Below are 27,005 nucleotides of genomic sequence, written 5' to 3'. Positions count from 1 at the left end.
GGAGGAATATCAAATTTTTGGTACTCAAAACCACCAGATCTTTGATTGTATTTTTAGGCTAAGAAGTTATTGCTAGTAGGTGAGAAGTAAATGTAATGCAAAAAATCTTCAGTCATGCTTGAACTATAAAGGCAATTTTGTGATCTTTTCTTAGAGGACTCCTTTTCTAATTTCTCTGCTACTACTCGCAGATCTGCAGTGTAAAATTCCCTTTGTCTCTAAGTTGTATAACATTCTGTATCATCTCCTTCAGCCATCAATGTGTATGTGCATCCATCTTTCCTCTCATTGGTGTATTTTTGAGATATGTGGCCTGCATACTATATCTATTTTCGAACTATTGGATAATATATAAGTGAAATCCTTTTCCTTGTGTTATTCAGTTTGGTTTCCTGATCTGTATCTGGTTGTTGATTGACATAAGTCTGGGTGTGCATGTCTTTTGAATGTTATCTTGGTTTGGTAGTGCATATATGGGAAGAAATGAGTCTGAACACTCTATTTTGGTGCATCACCTCCTTAGATTAGACTAGGTAGATTTTCTTTCGTGCTCTCCTTCTCCCTTTTCCTCTCCAAGAGTAGTTAGGTGCACCCTGATAGTAAGAGGAAGTTGGCCTTCTCTGGAGACTCAACCTCGTAGTTCAAGTCCCACAGCTTGGAGGTTGTTTCCATGTTTCACTAGGTTGTCCTTGCGCATAGGCCTTGGACAAGGGTGCAAACCTAAGTGACAATAGTAACTTTCCCTATACTATAAGATGTAAACTAACTATTCACATAATGCTGCCCTTGATTACTATTCACAAAAAACATCATGTCCATCCAACAACTTAATCATAGCTAAATATAAATCTGTACTTCCTTATTAAAACAATTTCTATATTTATAAAAAAAAATAGATTATGCTATCGCAATAAATTTCTAATTGTTTAGATCTACCTCTTAATTGTTTAATAGAATGTCACCATAACAACAATCAACAAAGTTTCCAATTATCATATAAATACTTTATACTGATGATAGGAATTTGAACAACACTAAATTTCCACGACAATCGACTGTCGACAACATCACAATCACACAATAACACAACAACACAAAGTTGATAATTGCTTAATTAAACATTCATAAGTTTCATACTAACTGTTTAACATAATGTCTGCCCATGGTTTGATTTAGATGCTTGACAGTTGTCTATGTTTTCAGTTTCCAACATTTCAAACACCATATAAGACTTCTAAAACCCGAGTTTTAAGAAACCAATCACTGTGAATCGATTTTAACATCACACCTGTATTTATATTTCATAAGTCAACTTTGGTTTTACACCTCAAACCAGCAAAACATTCTAATCTATATTTATGCCTCAACTTCACGCAAACATTTTTATATTATACTAAACCCTTAGTCCATGTAAGTTTATAAAGTCACAAGCACGTATTTCTTACTAGGTTCGACTTTGAAGAAAAAGCCACATATTAATGCCAACAATTGACATTACAATTTGCCCTGGGTTTGATTGAACACAAATATGTATATAACTATTTTACATAAAAACCAAACTCAAACTAAAACACATTTCACAATAAATTTGTGCCCTATCTCGTATGCCGATTTTGTAACAAAAGCCTATTTCATACACAAAAATGAAACAAACAAAAAATAACACCTCAGGTTTACAAAATTGAATATAAAAAACCCAATATAATCCACATCTAAGTCCAAATGCAAACAACAATGCAAGAACTTACATAGTACCCTCAATCCAAATATAGATATATACAAAACTCGACAGTCCATTTGCCCAATCCTGCATACACCCATACTTGGGTATCAATATTATAAAAACTACAACATTTCCTATTTCCTTTGAACAATTAACACCCAAAGAACAATAAGGAATAGGTTAGAAAATGCCCCCCTACCTCAAATCATAGTAGGAGCCCAAAATGCTCGATACAGAGCTTTGTAATAAAACTTGCTACCAAAACAAAACCACACTTCTAAACTAGAAACACTGATAATGATTGATAATGCAAATCCTGACAATGCTCGGCTTCATAAGCATGAATTCCCTATCAACCATTACCTCCATGATGCTGATTCTTAGCAACAAGCATCATAGATGCATATCACACAGAGCAATGTGGCCAAGATTTCGGCCAAATTCAACAAAAAAAAAAAAAAAACTCATTCTCATCCAAGACTGGCCGACCAAAGCAAAACTACAATTATTCGTCATAACTTGCATTTAATTCAATAGAGACACCTCACTATGCTGAGTACAAAATGATAGTCACAATGTCACCACCATATATATTTGGCTTTTAAACAATGAACATAATACCTTATTCAAAGACCCATTTAGGGTAACAAGGTTATAAGAGATAATTAACCCTTTTAGAAAATAAAATTTTTTAAAAAAATGGAAAATGTTTTGCCAATCTCAACTTAAGTATTTAGTCCCCTTTCCATCACAAGTATATTTGCAAAGCCAACTGAAGTTATAATTAATAAATTAATATACATCATATAATCAAAACCAACATAGGATGATATGCAATAATCAAATCCCTTCTCAGTCACACATATGTGAATAAAATAACAAGTTTTGTACACATACAACACATAAACATACAAATTTAAAACTTTCTTTCCAATATATTAAAACACAGAATGCAATTTTCATCAAGTTAGAAACATAACAAACATGATCAATACCCAAACAACATGCAATTATAGCTTCAAATCATAACATCCTAAGTAACCTTCAAAACTAAACAAATAGTTCTGAATAGAAAATAAGTTTATCATAAGTCTTGAGTTCTAAATGACACAAAATATAACCAAGTTCTACAATGTAAGACAACATATCAACTGAAATGAACTCCAAACAGTAAAGTCTTAAAATGTTGTTGAACAGAAGTAGTGGTCAGGCATGACACCCTCCCCCACTAAGATTTGACTTTCTCCTAGAAGTCAACAAACAAGTGCGGATGAGTTGTTCTCATCATTTCAGTGTCCTCCCAGGTAGCGTATGTTTCATCATTGGGGTCCCATAGGACCTTTACTTGCTTTATTTCTCTTCCTCTTAAACTCATAGTTCTACTTTGCATGATTTGCACTAGTTCCAGCATGATTTGACCTTCCAAAATCTACAAATTTTTCTTGTCAAGCACGTGAGCAATATCAGGTATATACTTATGCAAAACTGAAACATGAAATACATTATGAATGCATGAAAGATTTAGTGGCAAGGAAAGTTTGTAGGCAACAGGTCCTATCCGTTCCATAATTTCAAACAGACCAACAAATTGTGGTGCTAACTTGGATCCCTTTCCATAACGAATTGGACTTTATCTCTAGCCAAGAATTGATGGTCAATTCTATGCTTATCAGCATATTTATTTTGTCTATCTTGAGCAGTAATAAGGTGCTCTCTGATCCTCTTAACTTGCTGCTACAAAACTTGCAACATATCAGGTCCTAAATGAGTCTTGTCCTCCAAATTATCCCAACTAAGAGGTGTCCTACAATGTCTACCATACAATGCTTGAAATGGTGCCATACCTATGGAGCTGTGATATCCATTTTTATAGGAAAATTCTACCAAATGTAGATACTCATCCCATTTATTCTGTCTATCCATTACGTACATCCTAAGCATGTCCTCCAAAATCTAGTTGACACATTCAGTTTGTCCGTCTGTCTTTGGGTGATAAGCTAAACTAAAATTCAGCTAAGTACCTAACTCTTGCTGCATGGATCTCTAAAGAGAAGAAGCAAACACTGGATCCCTATCAAAAATAATCTTTTTAGGGACTCTGTGTAACTTAACTACCTATTCCATATAAATCTTGGCAACTGTTGTTGCATTATAGGATGATCTAATAGGAATAAAGTGAGCAACCTGAGAAAATTGATCCACTACCACCATAATAGCATCATGCCTACGAACTTTAATAGGTAATCCAATAATAAAATCTATAGAAATGGTGTCCCATTTCCATTCTGGAATACTATGTGGCTGCAATAATCTTGTAGGGTGCTGATGTTCAGCCTTAACTCGCTGACATTCCAAGCATCGAGCCACAAAATTTTCTATATCTCTCTTCATTCTAGGTCAATAGTAATGCTACTTAAGGTTAGCATGCATTTTTTTGACACCCAGATGAGATGAATATGGTGCTTTGTGGGCCTCAACCATAACCAGATTTCTCAAATCACCCAACTCAAGAATGTACACACTTCCTCTATATAGCAGCAAACCTTTAGAATTCGCTGAATACCCCTCAAAATTCCCTTCCAAGATGCTACCACTATCCATAATAGCCTTAACATCCTAGAACCAATGATCTGTGGAAAGGTTCTGTAAAATCTTATCCTTAAGATCTACTGTTAGGATTAAAGAAGACAATTCATGTCACCTTCTGCTAAGTGTATCAGCAACCACGTTCTCCTTCCCTTGCACATATCTAATCTTGAATTCATATTCACATAGGAACTCAATCCATCTTCACTACCTAGCATTGAGGTCTAGTTGTGTGAAAAGATACTGAAGACTTCGATGATCAGAATGTAATTCAAATCATTGACCTAGAAGAAAATGTCGCCACTTGGTCAAAGGATGCATAATCGTAACAAGTTCAAGATCATGAGTAGGGTAATTCACCTCATGACTCTTTAGCTTTCTGGACTCATAAGCTATAACACGTCCTTCTTGCATCAATATTTCCCCTATGCTATCCAAAGATGCATCAGTGCAAACCATGAACTCCTTAGCAGAATCAGGGACTGCCAGAACTGGTGCATTGGTAAAACATTCCTTAAGTTTCTAAAATGCTACCTCACACTCATCTATCCACACAAATTTCTTCCCTTTTCTTTGAAGAGATGTGATAGGATGCACTATTCTGGAGAAGTTTGACACAAATCTACGGTAATAGCCTGCTAAGCCCATAAAACTTTGAACCTCAGACACATTCATAGGTGTTGGCCAATCAACAATAGCCCAAATTTTGGTTAGATCTACAGAAATTCCATCCCCTAAAATGATATGTCCTAAGTAAAAAATCTTTGATTTAAAGAATTCGCACTTCTTAGGATTGGCATACAGTCTATTCCTACAAAGGCATTCCAAAACCTACTCTAAATACTACTCATGCTCCTCAACAGAGTTAGAATACACCAAAATATCATCCAGAAATACCACTACAAACTTTTCTAGGTAAGTTCTAAACACACCATTCATTAGGCTCATAAAGACGGAAGGTGCATTTGTTAACCCAAAAGGTACTACTATGAATTTGTAGTGCCCATACCTGGTGCAAAAAGCTATCTTATAAATATCAGCTTCCTAGATTCTAAGTTGATGATACCCAGATTTCAGATCAATCTTCAAAATGACTCGAGCACCCTTGACTTGGTCAAACAAGTCATCAATTCTAGGCAAAGGATACCTATTCTTAATAGTGACCTTGTTTAACTGTCTATAATCTATGCAAAGTCTTAAGGAGCCATCTTTCTTCTTGACAAAGATTACAGGAGCACCCCAAGGCGATACACTAGGATGAATCAAACCTTTTTCCCAAAGCTCCTCCAACTAAAATTTAAGTTCAACCAGCTCTTCAGCTGTCATCCTGTATGGAGTCTTGGAAATTGGTTTTGTTCCTGGCACTAAATTGATTTGAAAATAAATCTCTCTTCTTGGAGGTATTCTAGGAATCTCATCAACAAAAACATTCGAAAAACTCTGCAAGATTGGATGATCGAGAGAAGAACCTCCAACTACGAAATCTTCTAAGTCATTTACCGAAATGGCAAGCAAACTGCAGCCTCTCCGAGCACACCTTGCCAATTGCTTGGAAAAAATTGTCCACAAAGAGATGGGTCTCTTAATTCGAACAATAACCCTAGCTAAACCAAAATCATCCACACAACTGATTTTCTTATCCTTGTAATCCATAATGGCTTATTCTATTCTAACCAATCCATACCCAAAACTATGTCATACGATCCTAAAGGTATAACCCTAAGGTTCACTGAAGTAGAGAAAGATTTCATATGAATCTTACAGTCAGGAGCAACAATATCAACGTTCACCTTAGATCCTAATGCTAACTCCAATTTCCATCTGTTCCTTTCCCTAACCACAAAAATTCCACTATTTGAAACTAAAGCAGAAGAAATAAATGAGTCTATAGCTCCAGAGTCAAATAAAATAGATACTTTCATACCTTGAGTATTACCCTGAGCTTCAATAACTGTGTTCTGATGTTCGGCCTACTTCTGATCCAAAGTTGCAAAAATATGATGGTTCTAGGTAGAATCACCAACTGTCACTTCTGACCTAGCTGGCTTAGGTCCAACCTTCGACTTATCCCAGTTAGGGCACTGAGATTGATAATGACCTAACTATCCACAATGAAAACACTCAACAGATTTCCTGAATCCCATGTTCTAACTAGAAGGATTAGGAGATGGATTGTTACTTTGCACACTCTGAGGTAGTTGAGATGGTCTAAGTCATTTTGAATCTTTGGAATCCTTATCAAGCTTCTTCTTCTTGAATTTCCCACCTAAAAATCCTGATTTCGAACTACTCTGAAGAGGCTTTTGATTCTTACTAACATTCAGAGTAGGTGGATTCATGCTAGTTTTGTATGAAGTCCCATGATAGCCAAACTTCATCTCAATTAGCTTTTCTCATTCTGAAGCTTCTTGCATAGTCAAAGGTCAAAAAGTTCTCACTTCCTCCCCAATCTTGGGCATAAGTCCTCTGATGAAGTGCTATATCATGGCCTTATCATTTTCAGCCCACCTAGAAAGCTTCTTAAGCTCATAGAACCTACATTCATAAGCTTCCATTGTAGAGCCAGACTACATAATCTGAAAGAACTCCTCTGCACAGGCCTGTCACCAATATTCAAACATAAACCTCTCCTTGAATCGCTCTACAAAGAGCTCCCAAGTAACTAGAGAAATATCAATGCCAAACTTCTCCAAATCTTGTTCCCACCACAAGGAACCAAATCCCCTCAAATGCATAACTGTCCATCTTACTTTCACGTTACTCAAGTAACGGTGTAAAACAAAGCATCACTCAATATTTAGCAACCAAGCTTCTACTGTTGTACCTTATTTTGTACCATAAAATAACAACCCTTTCATCTTGGAAAGATCCTTGAGCTGAGCTCTTGCCACTAGATCTTCCTCTACAGGTAGATTAATACCTTGCACAAGAGGTCTCCTATCATTCACTTCCCCATCGGAAATCTAGTTGTTAGCCTCAATATTATCAAGATGTTCGAGTATCCTCGAAAGTACCAAAGCTTGGTCTGCCTATTTATCTTGGTTGTTTCCAACCCTAGCATTCTGATCAAACTGACCAACCCTAGTATCATTTTGGTGCCTAAGACCTCTACCATGGCCCTTGCCCCTGCCTCTACCTCTACCAGCAAGGTTATCCTTAGGAACCGCATCCTCGAGTTCCTCTAGTGACGGGAGGAATGTTAGTAACCTACAAACAAATAACTATCAATAACGCAATGATGATGGCTTAAACCCTATAACCCAAGAGTCTTGGTTATTTCAACTAGGCTCCAATACCAAATGTAATGCTACATTAAGCAAAACCCTAGAAATAAGAAAACAAAGAACAAATAACATAATCGTAACAATTTATTTTTATTAATACAACTAATTATAAGCACAAGTACAATGATTGAGCCACACTCAATTTGAAAACCTCAAAATACAAGAAGATATCATCCAAATATGCTTCCATTATGATGCTAATACAAATTGAGTTCAGTACAATAATGAAGTACAACATCATTCTTAATCACTAATGTCCAACATATGGATCCTACAAGTAATTAAATACTGATTCAAGAAGAAACTTGAATAGTTATCCATAGCTACTTGCTAATCAACTTGAAGCACCTGTAAAACACATAGAAACACAACACAACACAAAGGGGGCTTAGTACACACTGAGTTGGAAAACATAATCCACCTGCATACATGTTAGAATAAATAGATACATAACCATAATGCAGATATATGATTCACTTAACATAGTGCAGTTCCAAAATTAATATGTAACAAGGTTATAAGAGATAATTAACCCTTTTAGAAAAAAAAAAATTAAAAATAAAATGGAAAATGTTTTTCCAATCTCAACTTAAGTATTTAGTCCCCTTTCCATCACAAGTATATTTGCAAATCCAACTAAAGTTATAATTAATAAATTAATATATGTCATATAATCAAAACCAACATAGGATGATATGCAATAATCAAATCCCTTCTCATCACACATATGTGAATAAAATAACAAGTTTTGTACACATACAACACATGAACATACAAATTTAAAACTTTCTTTCCAATATATTAAAACACAGAATGTAGTTTTCATCAAGTTAGAAACATAACAAACATGATCAATACCCAAACAACATGCAATTATAGTTTCAAATCATAACATCCTAAGTAACCTTCAAAGCTAAACAAATAGTTCTGAACATAAAATACGTTCATCATAAGTCTCAAGTTCCAAATGACACAAAATATAACCAAGTTCTGCAACGTAAGACAACATATCAATTGAAATGAACTCCAAATAGTAAAGTCTTAAAATGCTGTTGAACAAAAGAAGTGGTCAGGTATGACATCAAGACTTTGAGTTGATCAAGTGACCATAGTGCGCATTGGCATAATGAGTAGAAGAACTCAAGGAGACAAATCTTGAAGGGTGAACAAGCTATCAACACTGCAAGTAAGAAAAGCAAGGCAAAGAAAGGAACTGACAAGTGATCTGAAATCTACAAAGTTAGGTTTGCAATCTTTATCAGGTCAAAATCTTTCTAATACTTTCTTACCATTGTATTAGATAATGAAATCCTACATTTCTAGGCTAGCTTAATAGCTAGGTAGATAAGCCTCAGGAAAAGGATAGAAGATCCCCAGGAGAAGGATAAGAGTTCCTCAGGAGGAGGATAAGAGATCCTTAGGAGAAGGATAGGAGATCCTTAGAGAGGGGTAAAAGATTCATTTGAGAAGGTGACTATAAATCCCATGGACTTGGGTGGGCCTAATAGCTCTATGTAAATCCCTTAACAGGTTGGCATTCTAAGTTGAATGTTCTTAAGTCCTCTAATAGGGCACACTCCTAATAGGGTGTAGAAATCCTTTAATAGGGTCACATTTAACAGTGTAAAGCCTTTAATAGGGAAAACCATTAGAAGTGGTTGAAATCAATTGCGTAGTTATTTTGTGGGTGTCATCCCCACCCCATTTTTACCTTCTTATTCCTGGAGGGTTTCTAGGTCACCAAAATCCTTTGTGTTATGGTGTGATGCACGTTTAATTTTCATGATTTTTTAATGTTTAATTGCATGCATGATAATTTCAATTATATGCCATTAAGGATTTGAAAAAAAGTTTGGATTGGACATTATTGGACCTTGGAAAATTGATTCACCCCTCCTCTCAGTTATTCTACAAGAATTCTAACAATAGTCAACATTGTATTATGAATTATATAGGTTTGGCACAAAATAAAAAATAATGAAGAGAACAATGATTTTCTATAAGATTCTCGAGATTGCATGATGGTGAATAGTCATCGTTTGCTTTTAGAAGCACTTGGATTCAGAATCATTGATGGAGAAGATGCCACATGTTCATATCACTAGATAATTTCATATCTTATTTCCTCTTCTATTTTTTTCACTATTGCTCTACTAAAGTAAAAAATAATAGAAAACTATAAATGTAACCTCATTTGACAAGGAAATGGTCGTAAAACATGTTGGTGAATTGATTTGTAATTCCATTTACCCTATTTTCTTGTTATGCTTTGGTTCCCATGCACAACTTATTTTTGCATTAACAGTTGAAAGACAATCATATGTGACTTTTTGATAATCATATGGATTCCATTTCATTTTGATAATTATAGTGAAGGTGATTCCATTTACTTTCTTCATATATGGTTTTGTTTATTTTGTTGTTAATTTCATATCATGTTAGATAGTTTCATTTGGAAATGAAAGATAAATGTGTATGAATCTGTTAGTTATTACTTGGATTCCATTTCATTCAAGGCTAATGGTGATTCCATTTTCCCTCATGTTCATATCTCTTCATTCCTTTTCTACTTTTAAATGGTTAATTTTCATTTAGAATAAAAGGGTTACAAATCTCAAGATAATCTACTACAATCATTGCATTGGGTGTGATAGGTTATTCAAATCCATCTCACCTAAATTGTTTGAGCCTACAAACAATTTGGTTATCCTTTACTACTCTCAGGATAAGATCTTATAATATCAAAACTTTTGTTCTCCTAAAAATATATTCATTGTATATCATTGCAAATCATAGGGATCTTTACCTAATAATTCAAAGGATAGTGATAGAATATATACACATATCCATTTGTTGGTAAACATCCTTTTGTCTCTGCAAAGCATTGTGTATCAAAGAGTCAAGTTATAAAATCTAATAGGACAACAAACTACTAACCAACATAGGCATAATTGAAAGGTACAAGGGACAAAATAGAGAATACAAAATGATAGTGACAAGTTGTTAAAATGCATACATGCTCATCCTAGAGACACTTGAAGAAATGTTGTCACCTAATAGTTTTGGAATTACTTCCCTACTCTTGTCTCAGTGCAAAAAAAAATGGTTGTGAAGAGAAAATATCAAGAATGTCTTTGTATTTTATTTTGCATCAAATTTTGACAAGTGTCCTCCCAACTGAAGCTTGTTTGAATCCATGTCTATAAAAGGATTCCCAAGATGTGTAGTGAGGGTCCATATTATGTTTTATTTTAGTGATTATGCTATTGGTAGTTGGTCTAAAGTCAATTATGTGGTATTTCAATTTTATACTCTAAGAATATAGTGGGTATTGAATGACAAAGTTTTCATATTTTGAGTTGTATTATAACTTTTGTACCAAGAATGTATTGTTATGAAGAATATGAATACAAAAAGAAGTTCTACATATCTATGTCTTTCATTTCCATCTCCATTTTCATATATTTGTCACTTTGAGGTTAAGTGAACAAATTTCATTTTAATTTAATGCAACTAAGATAGCTTGTATGTCAACTTTTTGTTGCTTTTAATTCAAGGAATTAAGTAAATGATTCTATGAACTAATAGGGTTGCATAATATATGGGAGGGATATAATAAGAATGGGATTTAGGGTTAGTAGCTACCAATTTAATTGAAAGTCAATTGAAAAGATCAATATCTACTCTATGTAACAATTGGATAAGGCATTGGTAATTAATCAAGCTGCAAAAAGAAATGGTCATTTGATTACATAATTCTCACTTAAAATCAAATCAATTGTTTAAATATTTGTAACAAAGAATTACATACAGGTCATTCACTTGTTGTAATATCTTATTTTGAGTTTCTAGTTTCCTACTATCAAATCAATAGTTGATTATAGTTCCAAGAATATATTTGACCATTCTCTTCTATAAGGGATAAAAGTTGAAAAGAAAGATCAAGAAATAAGAAGTTCAATCCCTAGGTGCACCTGCCTTAGCTGTGTAGGGCCTAAAGTGTAGAAATCCCTTGTGCTTTATTAAGTTGGTCAAGATCTGAATAGGTTTTTTCTTATTATGGGAAATAGCTAAACACTAAACATCTATTTTTATTGTCCATCCTAGTGCTATTTTAGACCTACAGCTCTAAAAGGCAACATATCCCACATGATAATCTATCAATAGCATCACTAATTCAAGGCAATGGTAAGAAACATCATCTAGCAATATGATCCAACATCATAATAGAGGAATGCATCAAGTAACATAGTAATCATCATTTAAACATGATTTCAAATGCATCCCAAGTAAAATATAAATCACAAGGAAACATACTCTAGATGTACACCGAGTACCAAGTGAATATCCAACATTGCCCTCAAACTAGAAATAGACCATCTTTGTACACTAGTCCCTAGTAGTGGTCTAGGTAGATATGGCTCCCAACTATGTGGTACCCATAGGCTCACTCCCACCATGCTGATGGAGATAATGATCTAACTAAAGTCAAAAAGTACAATCATCCATGACTAAAATGCACACCAAATGGCACAGAAGATTGAAGCCAAGATAATGAGACAATACAATACAACAAGTCCTAGTCACATGCTCTATGATTCTACTATGAAAGCACTATAGTGGAGTGTAGATTGCTTGGGACTCTCAAGTTGAACATCATGCAAAAAATCTCCCTTGGGACTCCCTTGGGAGGCCATCACACTGTATCCTCAGATCAAATAGTATAGACTAGCACCCTCAGATCAAACCATATAGGTACTCACATTTTAATCATGCTAGTTTTATTACCCATTAATTCATTTAGTTATCAGTTATTAGAAACTCCTTCACTTTTACCTATTTAGAATACACATTTCAGTATACAATAGAAGAATCTCAACTTGTCTAACCTATATGCCTATGCTCATCACATGATGAGTGCTTGTAGGAAATGTAGTTTCCTAACCCAACACCAATGAACATAACTCAACCGAAATCAACCAAGAGTTTGAGTCTTATAAGAACCCAACAAGTGTACACTCACATGCTCGTGTGAGGGTACACCAACTACATGAAGATTATACACAATAAGGTTTGGATGAGAAACAATCAAAATATTGAGTATAATAAGATTACTCAATTGACCTATATCTACGAGTACAAATTCTACATGAATACCAATGATATAACAAAATTGTACATCATGAACTTACTCAATCAACATAAATCTAGTAGTATGGATTCTAAAAAAATTGAGTTACCATCAAATAACAACATAAAATGCAAGGAAACATGGAATACAATCCATTTCAACCATCCAATAGGACAATGTCAAAATCCCAACATAATGCATTGTGAGTCCCAATTTACAATTTATCAGATGATTAAGATAACAATAAAGATACCTCACCCTTATAAGGATGATATTGGCTCAACATGAAAGTTATGATCAATAAATCCATGTGTCATTGTCAGGGCTATAACTCCTATGCAATAAATGAGCACAATCAAGTGTAGATGAACAATAATAATAATCAAAGTGAAAATGACACAAAATAACATAACTAAAACATCTAATTAATTTCATTTAAATAATCACTTAAATAACCTATTTTGCATAAATTATTGAAATGAAAAAGGTATTTATTTGTAGCACTATAACCAATGAATCCATAATGGACAATTCAAATCTAATTATTTAAGCATTTTATAATGGAATTAATAATAGTTGTTAAAGAACATAGAGAGATACTTAAAACACATAATTGAACATGGTCAAAGAATCAAATATATTACTAACCACTACTATAGGAACCTAGTCAAGTGTAGTAGGATAATAATACATAGTGTAATCTCTACACACATCTTAGGTTAATCATGGAGAAACATCACGATATCACATCAATCTCAGTAACAACTGGCAAAAACCTTAGTGAATCTATCTAAAATATCATAATCTTATAAACTAGGCATAAGTATAATCAATCCAATTGAAACACCAACATAAATCTAATCACCTCAAGCGTGTAGACCACTCATGGTCCCAATCATGATTACTCACAAAGAAAGATCATCAAGGTTACATCCATCAGGATGACTTATAGAAATCAAATGGGAGAGGCACCACACACACACACACACACACACACAAACACATGGACACACACATAAACATTTGCATATATATATATATATATATAAAGAGGTATACATACATACATGTGTCTATATATATACATACATGTATATATATACACTCACACACACACAATTAAAAGTGTATTTAATAATATTATGATATTTTCATTCTTTATTCTACTATTAATTGATCACAATATACAATGAGTTCATATCTTTAGTGATGTGTATAATTTAGTTTTACTCTCTCTAGAAGTTTGAGTTGAGAAAAAAAACTAAATTATACACATCACTAGAGATATGAACAAATTGTATGTAACAACATCATAATATGATTAAATAATATTTTAAAAATGTGTGCACCATTATGTATGTATGTATGTATGTGTATGTATATATATATATATATATATATATATATATATATATATATATATATATATATATATATATATATATATATATATATATATATATATATATATATGTATGTATCTATATGCATATATACATAGATACACACACACACACACACACACACACACACACACACAAAATGGTGCACAGATATTTAAAAGTCTATTTAATAGTATTATGATATTGTTATTCTTTATTCTACTATTATTCATCACTATATACAATGAGTTCATATATGTAGTGATGTATAAATTTTAGTTTTTTCTATCTAGAAGTTTGAAATTATGCCTAGATTTTCTTGAATAGTTGTTTTATGATGATATTGATGTACCTTAGATAAATTTTTTTTTGGATTCTTGATTTACTAGTTGCAATCTTAATCAATCTAATGTGGTTGACAATGAGGAGGATATGAATGGGGATTTTAATTTTGGAATTTCTTGACTAGTTTTTCTAAGTTTAGTATGATCAATCTTTATAGAAAAAGGTGTTAATTTTTAAATTAGTTCAATTACATTCTTATCATATGAATTTTACTGGCTAGTTCAAAATAATTGGCCTCATCTAGTGGATGCTGAAATATGAGGCCGATTATGTTGAACTGGCCAATAAAATTGATATGATAAGAACATAATTGAATTAATTTTAAAATTAACACCTTTTTATATAGAGATTGATTGTACTAAACTTAGACAAGCTAGTGAAAAAATTCCAAAATTAAGTCCCCATTCATATCCTCCTCATTGTCAACCACATTAGATTGATCAAGATCACAACTAGTAAATCAAAGATCCAACAAAAATTTATCTAAGGTGCATCAATATCATTGTAAAAAAACTATTCAAGATAAGCTAAGCGTATTTTCAAACTTCTAGATAGAAAAATGTACATTTTACACATCACTAGAGATATGTACTCATTGTATATAGTGATCAATTAATAGTAGAATAAAGAATAACAATATCATAATATGATTAAAGAAATTTTTAGATATGTTTGCACCATTATATATGCATGTGTGTGTGTGTGTGTGTGTGTGTGTGTGTGTGTGTGTGTGTGTGTGTGTGTGTATGTATGTGTATATATATATGTATGTATGTATGTATGTATGTATGTATGTATGTATGTATGTATGTACATACATACATACATATGTATATATATGTATACATATGTATATATCTATACACACACACACATATATAAATAGATATATACATTTGTAGATATATATAACGATGCACACATATTCAAAAGTCTATTTAATCATATTATGATATTGTTATTCTTTATTCTACTATTAAAAAATCACTATATGCAATGAGTTCATATCTCTAGTGATGTGTAAATTTTAGTTTTTTCTATCTAGAAGTTTGAAATTATGCTTAGATTATCCTGAATAGTTGTTTTACAATGATATTGATTGACCTTAGATAATTTTTTGTTGGATCATTGATTTACTAGTTGCGATCTTGATCAATCTAATGTGGTTGACAATGAGGAGGATATGAATGGGGATTTTAATTTTGAAATTTCTTGACTAGTTTTTCTAAGTTTAGTATGATCAATATTTATACAAAAGGGTGTTAATTTTTAAATTAATTCAATTATGTTCTTACCATATCAATTTTACTGGCCAATTCAAAATAATTGGCCTCATCTAGTGGATGTTGAAATAAAGCTTTAAATGCTTTTTTTAAAAATCTTGTTTGTTGTTAAATTTTTAAGCTAGTCAAAAGGTGGTGTTTGATGGTAAGCCTATGACCATTATGATTTTGGTATTCTCCATTAATGTTGTAAGGAAGCTAAGGTGTAGGAAATTGCTTCTTGCACTAATCTTTGATGGGATGATTATGCAAATTCAACTAACTATTATAGAGATCTCAAGAAATGCATAGTCACATAATAAAAATAATAATAAATGTATAACACAATGATTACCATGGGGAAACCCTTCCTAGAGAAAAAACCCACCCTCCAAAACCCACACAATGTATTCTCAAATCTAGAATATTACAATACACTTGCAATGAAAGTCCTTACAGGAGCACACCACCACAACTTGAACTCAAACTTAGACTCAGAGAGAATCCTTCTAGCACCAGTCTTGCAAAATGAATTAAATGATTTAGACACCTCCCCAAGCCCTCATTCTATAGTGATTTTCCACTTTGAAACCATTTATGGTTTTAGAAAACCATGGGCCAAACAATCATGCCACATGTTACCCACTTATAATTTGTAACACCAAGAATACCATTTTTGTCCATAATTTTGTCCTCTAGTTTAGACCCCCATAAATGTCATATAATGAGTTATTTACACTCTAAAAATAGCCCTTCTACATTGTTCTAGAGACTAGACACAATTTTAACAACTCATACACCTTTTTCCAACTCATAAACATCTGAAAAACTACAACAAACAAATTCTAGAATTTTTCAAAATTTCTATATTTTTCTAACTAAAATTTTCTAGAATTTTCTAGAAAAGGTTTGCAAGGTTGAGGTACAATTCTCAAAATTCTCTCACTTGTCAAACACCTTACAAGAGTCAGGGGATCCATAGTGTCATGGACTTAATTGCTAGGGGACAAGAGGCCCATAGACTCTAAACACCATCTAGACTTCTCAATGCTCACAGGCTTAGTTAATGCATCAAAAACATCCATCAAAGTCTCCACCTTTTAGATATTCACCTTGTCATCCTCGACCATATCTCTCACAAAATGATATTGTGCATCAATCTACTTGGTCGTAGCATGAAATGATAGGTTCTTTGCTAGGAAGATTGCACTTTGAATGTCACTATAAATTGTCACTGCACCCTATTTGAATTCTATATCTGAACAGAGTCTCTTAAGCTAGATGGCTTCCTCGAAGGCATGAGTAGCTGCCATATACTCTACCTCTATAGTGGGCAAAGTGACCACAGCTTGTCACTTGCTCATCCAATTGATTGCACCACTGGATAATGTAAACACATATGCACCAATGGACCTTCTTCTATCAACATCGCTAGCTTAGTTTGAATCGACATAGCCTTGAATATCCAATGAATGCTCATATCCTATTCCATGAAAACATATAGAGTACTCTGAGGTACCCACAAGTATCTAAAAAATCTTTTAACTGCATCCCAATGTGCTTTTGTTGGATTAGACATATAATAAAAAAGTACTCCCACTGCTTGGGTAATGTTTGGTCTTGTATAGACCATAGCATACATCAAACTTCCAACAACACTCTGATATGGTACTTGACTCATCTCTTCCATCTCCAATGGGGATGGAGGACACTGTGAGCTAGAAAGCTTTGTTCTTATAATAATAGGAACACTCAATGGTCTAGAATCCTACATATTGAATCTTCTTAGAATATTAACAACATAGTTACTCTAGACTAGCAAAAGCTTTTTTTTTTTGTCTATCTCTTATAATGTCCATTCCCTTAATGTACCTTGTTGCAACAATATATTTCATTTCAAACTTTGCTAAGAGTTGAGATTTTAATTCTACAATCAAACCTTTTCCTTTTCCAATAAACAACATGTCATCAAGATATAAGGCAATAACCAGGAAATAATCACCATCAGACTTGTAGTGTATTCAGTGATCAAATTTGGATTGCACAAATCTCAAACTTAATACATATGTATCAAACTTCTAGTACCACATGCTAGGACTTTTTTAAAACCATACAAGGAATTCTTCAATTTATAGATCAAATAAATTTTACCTTTCACTACAAAGTTCTCTAGCTGTGTCATATAAATTTCTTCCTCTAAATCTCCATGAAGGAAAGTTGTCTTCACATCCATTTTCTCAACTTCTAGCTCATAAGCTACTATAATAGAAAGTAAAAACCAAATAGATGTCATTTTTTCTATAGGGGAAAAAATTTCACCATAATCAATTCCTGCAAATTGAGAGTAACCTTTTGTAACCAATTATGATTTATACTTCTCAATTCTTCCATCTAAATCCATCTTCCTTTTGAACACCCATTTACAACCAAAATGCTTTCATCCTTTAGGCAATGGTACAAGGTCCCATTTATCATTCCTCTTAAGAGCTGCCATCTCTTCTTTGATGACTATCTTCTAGGAATTTGAATCATTCATACAAAGAGCTTCTTCTATTTATTTTGGTTCATCAATATTAGCATTCAAAGAAAATATACACCTCCAATCATCAGGAGAATATCCATACCTTTCTGGTTCTTTCCTCTATCTACTACACCTTTGAACAAGATCTAGTTTAGGTTTAGGTTTAGGTTCATGATTAACTTCTCCTTGTTCTTCTGATGATTCAAAACTCATAGAGCTCTCTGCAACAACTTATATTTCTAAGGGCCTTGATTCAACATTCTCAAGTGTAGCAGGAAGTTGAATCACATCTTTGTTTTCCTTTTTTTATTTTGTTTTGGTTGCATTGTAATAGAAGAAGGCTCAATTTCTATAAAAATAATACTTCTAGAGTAAAATACTTTTTGTGCAATAGGATCCAAAAGTTTGTATCCTTTCACACCATAACTATATCTGATGAAGATACATTTGAAAACCTTGTTGTCCAATTTTGTCTACTTCTCATTTGGTATAAGATCATATGCCTCACAACAAAAAACTCTCAAATGTCTAAATGAAGGCTTGTGGCCTGACCATGCTTCCATTAGTGTCTTATCAATAAGAGTTGATGTAGGAGACCTATTTATTAGGTAGCAAGCAGTGAATATAGCTTTAGCCTAGAATTTTTGTTCCTATCCAACTCTACTCAGCATACTCCTAGCCTTCTCCATGAAGGTCCTATTCATTCTTTCTGCAACTCCATTCTATTGTGGAGAATATGGAGCTTCCTTCTCTCTTTTAATACCAAACTATTTACAAAATGTGTCAAAATAATTAGAGCAATATTCACCATCATTATCAGTTCTTAAGCAATTTTCTTTAAATTCTTTGAAAAAACTAAAAAATTTAGCTTTTCTTTCGAGAAAATAAATGCATGTTCTTCTACTAAAATCGTCAACGAAAGAACTATAATAAACTAATCAACCAATAGAATTAACATCAACTGGACCAAATACATCTAAATGGATTAAATCCAAAATACACGAGGACTTATGAGAACTTGAGTAAAATTGAATGGGGTTTTTTTTACCATAGACACAATGCTCACAAAAATCAAAATCAAGATTGCAATCTTTCAAACCATCAACAAGGTTTTTATTCTTTAAGGTTCATAGAACTTTCTCACCTATGTGGCCAAGTCTTTAGTGCCATAACATAGTCTTCTCTATACGTAACTTTGATTTAGTAGATAAGGCATCATTGGGAACCCAAAAACCATGACCATCTGTTGAAAGAGAAACCCTCTCCTTGTCCAACAAAGTAGTCCTTTTCACGATCTTATCAAAAGTACTATTTCACTCAATCGTGCATGCATCAAGTTGGTACAATGTACCCAATCTACTTACTCTTGCTATTACTATAGAAACTCTAACCATTTTCACACCTGCTTTAGAAAATTGTATGTGCACACTTGAATCTATTAGTTTACTAATAAATAAAAAATTTCTCACTAGTCTCGGCATATGAAAAACACCATCAAATCTTCTATTAGAAACATTAATCTTCCCTTGGATGCATTTAATTGGCATATTCCAAGGATCCCTAAATGTAGTTTGTCCTATTGTACACATGTGGAGGACATGTCATTATTTGTCTTTTATTCCACATATGAGGACAACTCATTTTTATAATTCCTTTATTAAGAAATTTAGTTTATCCTCCTTAAGAGGATATTGACACTTTGCATACACCTATTATGAATCTAGCATTCATAGAAATGGGAGTTACACATGTGAACACCTACAACTCCTTTCTCATCTCTTCAAAAGAGATGCTCCTCTCTCTTTCCTCTCTACACATAACTTTGATGTTATTGTATTGAGCTATTTTGCTCCAACACTCTTACTCTCTCTTCTCTAGGGATTTGCCTTTATTCATAACACTTACAAGGAGTTTTCTTTTCTTTCCCCTTATAAATCCTTGTCTCCATTGTTGAACCATCTTGGTGTATGCTCTTGGATTTTGCTTATCTCATGGTAACATTGTTTCACACTTAACTTATTTGGATTGTTTTCATTCCTTTCTCTATCTTTTCATTTCTTACATGGTATCAGAGCTTGGTTACTAATCCTGATTTTAAGTTTTTTGTGTTGAAGGTTGCCATTCATTGGAACACACCTTATTTGGAGTTGTCATTGAGAGAAGAAATTTGTGTTGTGGTTTTTTGCTCATTCTAACATCTTGTGTGTGCAAGTTTTATTTTATCATCTTTTATCATTTTTTTTTAACTAACCCTCTTTGGAAGGCTTCCTACCAAAGGGTTTTCCTATCAAAAATTTTAATTTTTTTTTGCTTTTGTTTTGGAAGGCGTGCTGCCAAAACAAAGAGCATTTATCATTCATATTATAATACTCATTTATTATAATTGTACAATTTTTTATTTTTAATATTTTTAATATTTATTCTAGTGTATTTAAAAAAACCTTAGAATGCACCAATACATTAATTTAACCTTATGCATTTTGTTTTAAAAATTTAAAGCATTTCCCATTTATTTATTTAAACTCTAAAATATTACCTCTTTTTCTTTAAATCCAAAACTCATTTTTTTAAATATCTATCTTAAAATATCTATTTTGAAAATTCAATTTTTTAAATCTATGAGATTTTAATTCTTTTTGGTATCTCTGATTTTCAATTTAGCAACTTTCCCTGTCGATTTCCTTTGTAGATCTTCTTTAGCATCTTTCCTATTTTTTTCATTTTTCTCATTTGTATATCTAACCAAGCTTTCTTCCTGTCTTGTCTTCATTCCTCAAATCCAGATTTCTTCTCTTGTTCAAGCCTCTTTCGACCTCAGATCTGGATTTCTGGTTCGGCTTACTACCTTTTTGTTTGGCCCTAAATTTGGTGTCTTCACCTTTGTCATGATAGGCTTTCAGCAGGGTTCGAACCTGCACAGGCTTATCCCCTTTGACGTGACTTGGCCCAATTTGAACCCCCTCGCTGCCATTGATCGGTGCTTGATCTGCAGTTGGTCTTTATAAATTTAGTCTTGGAAACTCCCATGAACCCCAAAAGCCCTAACAAACTCCCATGATCGTGACATAGGATGCCATTAATGGTGCCTCCACGAAGACGCAGCAGTCTGCGAGTACAGTTTTTTATATGCTTTGTTCATTATTTTATTAAGCGAAAAGCGTATCAGAGCTATCTCAATCTCTGACTACGTTTGAAGGCTTACTGAAGTTTTTAAAAGGTGTTGTGTATTAAAATGTTTGGGTGATGTTGTTAACAAAGAGTGTATTACATGTTTTAAAAAGTCTATTACATTTTTTAAGAAAAGGGTATTACATTTTCTTTTAAAATGTGTGAGACAGTTTTTCTAAGAATAGTTTTACGTTGTTTTTCAAAAATTAGTATTACGTTTCTTCTCCTTGGAGTATTACGCTGTACTACATTTTTTATTTGAGTTTTATTTAAAAGTCTTAATAAATCTTTGATTACGTTGAAGGCTTAGTAAGTCATTTTTATAAAAGTGTTTGGTTTTTTTCTAAAGTCATTTTTTAAAGATCAAGAGGGTATTCCGCTTTTGGCAAAGCTATTGCTTTTTGTGAGTTTTGTTTAGTTAAAGGGTTGTTAAAGTCTTAAACCCTTAAGACTTATAATAATTTCTTTTAATCCTTTTTTAAATCAAAGTTTTATTCAAAGCTTTTGGTTTTGATTTCAAATCAAAAATTTTAATAAAGTTTGTTAACTAAAATCTTTTATATATTAATTGATTACTTATAAGTTTTCTAAGTTGTGTTCCATCATTACGTTAAATGTTATAAGTTGCTTTATCATTTATTTAATTTAAATTTATTATTGAGGTCATAATAGAAAGTTATAAAATTACTTTATAACTTCAAAATCTTGACCCCTTATAAGTTTTTTTTAATCATTTTACATCATTAGAAATCCTAAATATAGTGAATTGGATTCATCTATCTGTCATTCGTTTTATTCAATAATTATTTCATCATTCATTTTTTCAAGCTATAATCATTTAAGTATTCTAATCACATCTACTTTATTCTTTTAATTATTCTGAAATGCCTCTGCATTATTCCTTTTTTTTTTTAGATCAATCTTTCTTTCTAATGTTTCTTTGCATGGTTATATCATTTTCTCAAAAGCTTAATCATAGTTTGCTCAGCAATTCTTTTTAATTAATTCCAATTTTTTTAATTCATATTTCTATGTGGGGGGACATTTTTTTTTCATAAAAATGTGAACCTTAATTCCAGAAATAAAACTTAATCATACTAATTATCACTCCTAGAAAACACATATTTCATTTATTTTTCATTTTAAACACCTCTTCGAGATAGCTAGTGATCCTTCTGTTGATCCTAGTTCAGCGGCTACCCAAGATGAAAAAGATACTTGGAAGCTTAGAAATGAAGAAGCTTTACGTTTAATTGGTATTTTCATTATTCCAGATTTATATGTTTTAATTGCACATTGTTCTAAAGCTAATGATGCTTGGTCAATTTTACAAACCAAGTATGATAGTGTAGATGAATCCCACAAAATATAATTGTAGGATCAACTTGAAGATCTCAGGTATACAAATTTTAAGACCATGGATGACTTTTTGTTAAAATTTGATTCTATTAAAAGTCATCTTGTTTCTTTAGGTGTTCAGTTAGATGACATTCGCCTAATTCATATTATTCTTTAAAAATGTCTTCCTAGATAGTTTCAATAGTTTATAACTAATGTTCATGTACAACTTGCTATTCCTACATTATCTACTCAATTAACCTATGTTGTTTTTCAAAATTTATTAAGACAGGAAGAAGCTAAGCTAATTCAATTTGGTACTCTTAAATCAACTAAGCATGCATTTATGTCTCGGAATTCAAATAGTATTAATTTTCGTTCAAATAATAATCATCATCATAATAATAACAAACACTATAATAATAATTCTAATAATTTCAATAATAAATCTCATGCCAAATATAAAAATAATAACAATAATCATTATAATAACAATTGTAATAGTAATAATTAAAGGAATCATTCAAATTCCAATCCTCATTGTTCTTATTGTGGCAAAGATGGTCATGTTGTCAATAACTATTTTTAAAAACAAAATGATAAAAAACCTATGAATGACAATAACTATAATAAAAGATCAAATCATAAAAAGGGTAACTCTAATGGTTCCAATTCTCGTCATGCTTTTACTTGTAGCTTTAATGTTTGTAGACCTTTAGAGTGGATTGTTGATAGTGGTGCCTCACAACATGTAACTTCTCATAAAGAAATTTTTCATTCTCTACAACCTGATATTGCTAACATTCCTATTTAGTTAGCTAATAATTAGACTTGTAAAGTTGAAAGTTTAGGTGATGTCACTATTCCTAATGGTAAATTGCATGATGTATTGTATGTAGCTAATTTGAAAACTAATTTGCTTTTTGTTTCAAAGTTATCTCAGGACTATAAAGTTGAATTCTATAAAGATATGTGTTATGTGATAGATCCTCAAAGTAAACAAGTGATTTCTCATGCTAAAATGGACAATGGTAGCTTATTTAAATTCCATGAATTTGCTAGTTCACAATATTCTTTACATACTTCCATTGATTTTAATATATGGCATGAAAGACTTGGCCATTTAAATTCAGATTATATTACTTTAATGCAAAAGAGAAATATGGTTGATGGCTTGCCTCACATTACTCCTTCTAAGATTGCTTATACTAGTTGTATGAGTGGTAAGATGCATAGGGAGCCCTTTCCAAGTGGTAAATCATGGCGGGAAACTCATAAGTTGTACCTTGTCCATAGTGACCTTTTGAGCCCCATGGAGAATAACTCCATCCAAGGTTCTCGGTATGCACCTATCTTTGTTGATAATTTTTCTAGATGAACTTGGATCTATTTTTTGCATAGTAAGGATCAAGTTCTTGATATATTCATTGAATTTCAGTTATATGTTGAAAGGCAATCTGGTTTTAAACTTAAAATTCTCAGAACTGATAATGGAAAGGAATATGTGAATAATGCTTTTCACTCTTATTTGAAATCTTGTGGAATGAAACATGAGCTTACTATTCCTTATACACCACAGTAAAATGGTGTGGCGGAAAGAAAGCATCAGACCATTGTTGAAATGGCTAGATGCATGTTACATGCTAAGAATCTGCATTATAAATTTTGAGCTGAAGCCATGTTTTGTGCAACTTATATTCTTAATAGGACTCCTACCAAAGCTCTCAAGGATATTACTCCAAAAGAGGCTTGGTCTGGTAGGAAACCTAATTTACATCATTTACAAAATTTTGGATCTATTTCTTATGTTCGTACTCCTAAACAGAAAAGACATAAATTAGATGGTAAGTCTTCTCCTTATATTTTTGTTGGTTATGATGAAAACACTAAGGGTTATCGTGTTTATGATTCTACTACTAACAAAATTCAAGTTGCTAGAGATATTTGCATTGTAGAAAATGGTGTACATGATTTTTCTACTACACATGATACAGAATTCAGTGGCACTAAAATTGTGCTAGTGGAGGACCAACCTCCTTCTCTTAACCCTACTCCTCCTCTTAACCCTACAACTCAAGCACCACCTATTATTTCTTCTTCTACTAATAATGATATTCAAGTAGCTACTAATGATGCTTTTATTGATAATGATTCTTCCTCTAGTGATGATTCCATTACAACTAAACATAAACCTAAACGGGCTCAAAACTTAATCAATGAAAGTGATGACTACATTTCTAGATTTTTTGGAATTAAACATAGAAGGATCAATTATTGTAATTATGCTTTGATGACTACTATTATGAATTCTAATGATCCTAAGTCTTTTTATCAAGCTAACTCTCAACCTCATTGGTAAAAGGCCATGCAAGAGGAATATGACTCTTTAATTGCTAATCAAACTTGGGACTTAGTCAATTTACCTCATGCCAAGAATATAGTTTCATGTAAATGGTTATACAAAACAAAATTTAATGCTAATAATGAAATTAGTCAATTTAAGGCTAGATTATTTGCTAGAGGTTTTTCACAAATTGAAGGATTTGACTATAATGAAACTTTTGCTCCTATTGCTAAAATACCTACTATCAAATTAGTTCTTGCTTTAGCATCTAAAATGAATTGGACCATTCATCAAATGGATGTTAAAAGTGCCTTCTTAAATGGTGATTTACATGAAGAAATCTATATCGATCAACCTCCTAGATTTGTTAAGAAAGATAGTGAAAATCTAGTTTGCAAATTGAAAAAATCTATTTATGGACTTAAACAATCACCTAGAGAATGGTATTCTAAAATTAATTCATTCTTTATTTCTCAAGGCTTTTTTAGAAGTAAGAATTATCCTTATTTGTATATTAAACATATTGAAGATGATATTATCATTGTTCTTGTTTATGTGGATGATATAATTCTCACTTCTAGCTCAGATGCTTTGATTTCTGATATTCAGTTTCAACTTAAACAGAAATTTCAAATGATTGATTTAGGTATTTTACATTACTTTTTAGGGATGCAAATTTGGCAAACCCCTAAGGGTATCTTTCTTTCTCAAAGCAAGTATGCTCATGACGTTTTAGACAAATTTAAGATGAATGATTCTAACCATGTTTCAATTCCATGTGAATTAGGAACTAAATTAATGGCTGATATGAATACTCCTTTTGTTGATGAAACTTTGTATAGGCAATTGGTATGAAGTTTAAACTATTTCACTCTTACTAGACCTGATATTGCTTATAGTGTTGGTTTAGTTTCTAGATTTATGTCTAAACCTCAACAAACTCATTTTAAAGTTGCTAAAAGAGTCTTAAGGTACATTAAAGGAACAATTAATATGGGATTATTTTATGATGCCAAGTCTGAATTTATCTTACATGGCTATACTAATTCTGATCTACATGGAGATCCCAATGATGGGAAATCCACTTGTGGCTATTGTTTGTTTGTTGGTTCAGGTGCAATTTCTTGGAAAAGTAAACAAGCACACTCTATTTCCCTTTGCTCAACTAAAGCTGAATACAAAGGTTGTACCAATGCAACTAAGGAAGCCTTATGGCTTAGAAGACTTGTTGAAGAGTTGGGTCTACCTCCACAAGCACCTATCCCTCTACATTGTGACAATTAGAGTGCTATTGCCTTGGAAAAGAATCCATTTTTTCATGCAAGTACCAAACATATTTCACTGCAACATCACTTCATTCGAGAACAAGTTGAAGACAAGAAAGTTACTCTTCTTTATTGTAAAGGTGAACATCAAGTGGCTGGTATTTTAACAAAACCACTTTCTAAAGAGAGATTTCAATTTAATTGTAAAAATTTGGGTTTACAAGCCTTTGATCTAAACTCCCCAAGTAAAGATTAAGGGGGGGTGTTAGAAACATTAATCTTCCTTTGGATGTATTTAATTGGGTTATTCCAAGGATCCCTAAATGTAGTTTTTCCTATTGTACACATGTGGAGGACATGTCATTATTTGTCCTTTATTCCACATATGAGAACAACTCATTTTTATAATTACTTTATTAAGGAATTTAGTTTATCCTCCTTAAGAGGATATTGACACTTTGCACACACCTATTATGAATGTGGCATTCATAGAAATGGGAGTTACACATGCGAACACATGCAACTACTTTCTCATCTCTTTAAAAGAGATGATCCTCTCTCTTTCCTCTCTACACACCACTTTGATGTTATTGTATTGAGCTATTTTGCTCCAACACTCTCACTCTCTCTTCTCTAGGCATTTGCCTTCATTCATA

The sequence above is a fragment of the Cupressus sempervirens genome, chromosome 9 (genome assembly GCF_028749045.1).
Source record: "Cupressus sempervirens isolate cs-2001-9-10 chromosome 9, ASM2874904v1, whole genome shotgun sequence".
NCBI classification, from domain to species: Eukaryota; Viridiplantae; Streptophyta; class Pinopsida; order Cupressales; family Cupressaceae; genus Cupressus; species Cupressus sempervirens.
The sequence above is the reverse complement of the archived record's forward strand: the minus strand, read 5'-3'. Positions refer to the sequence as shown.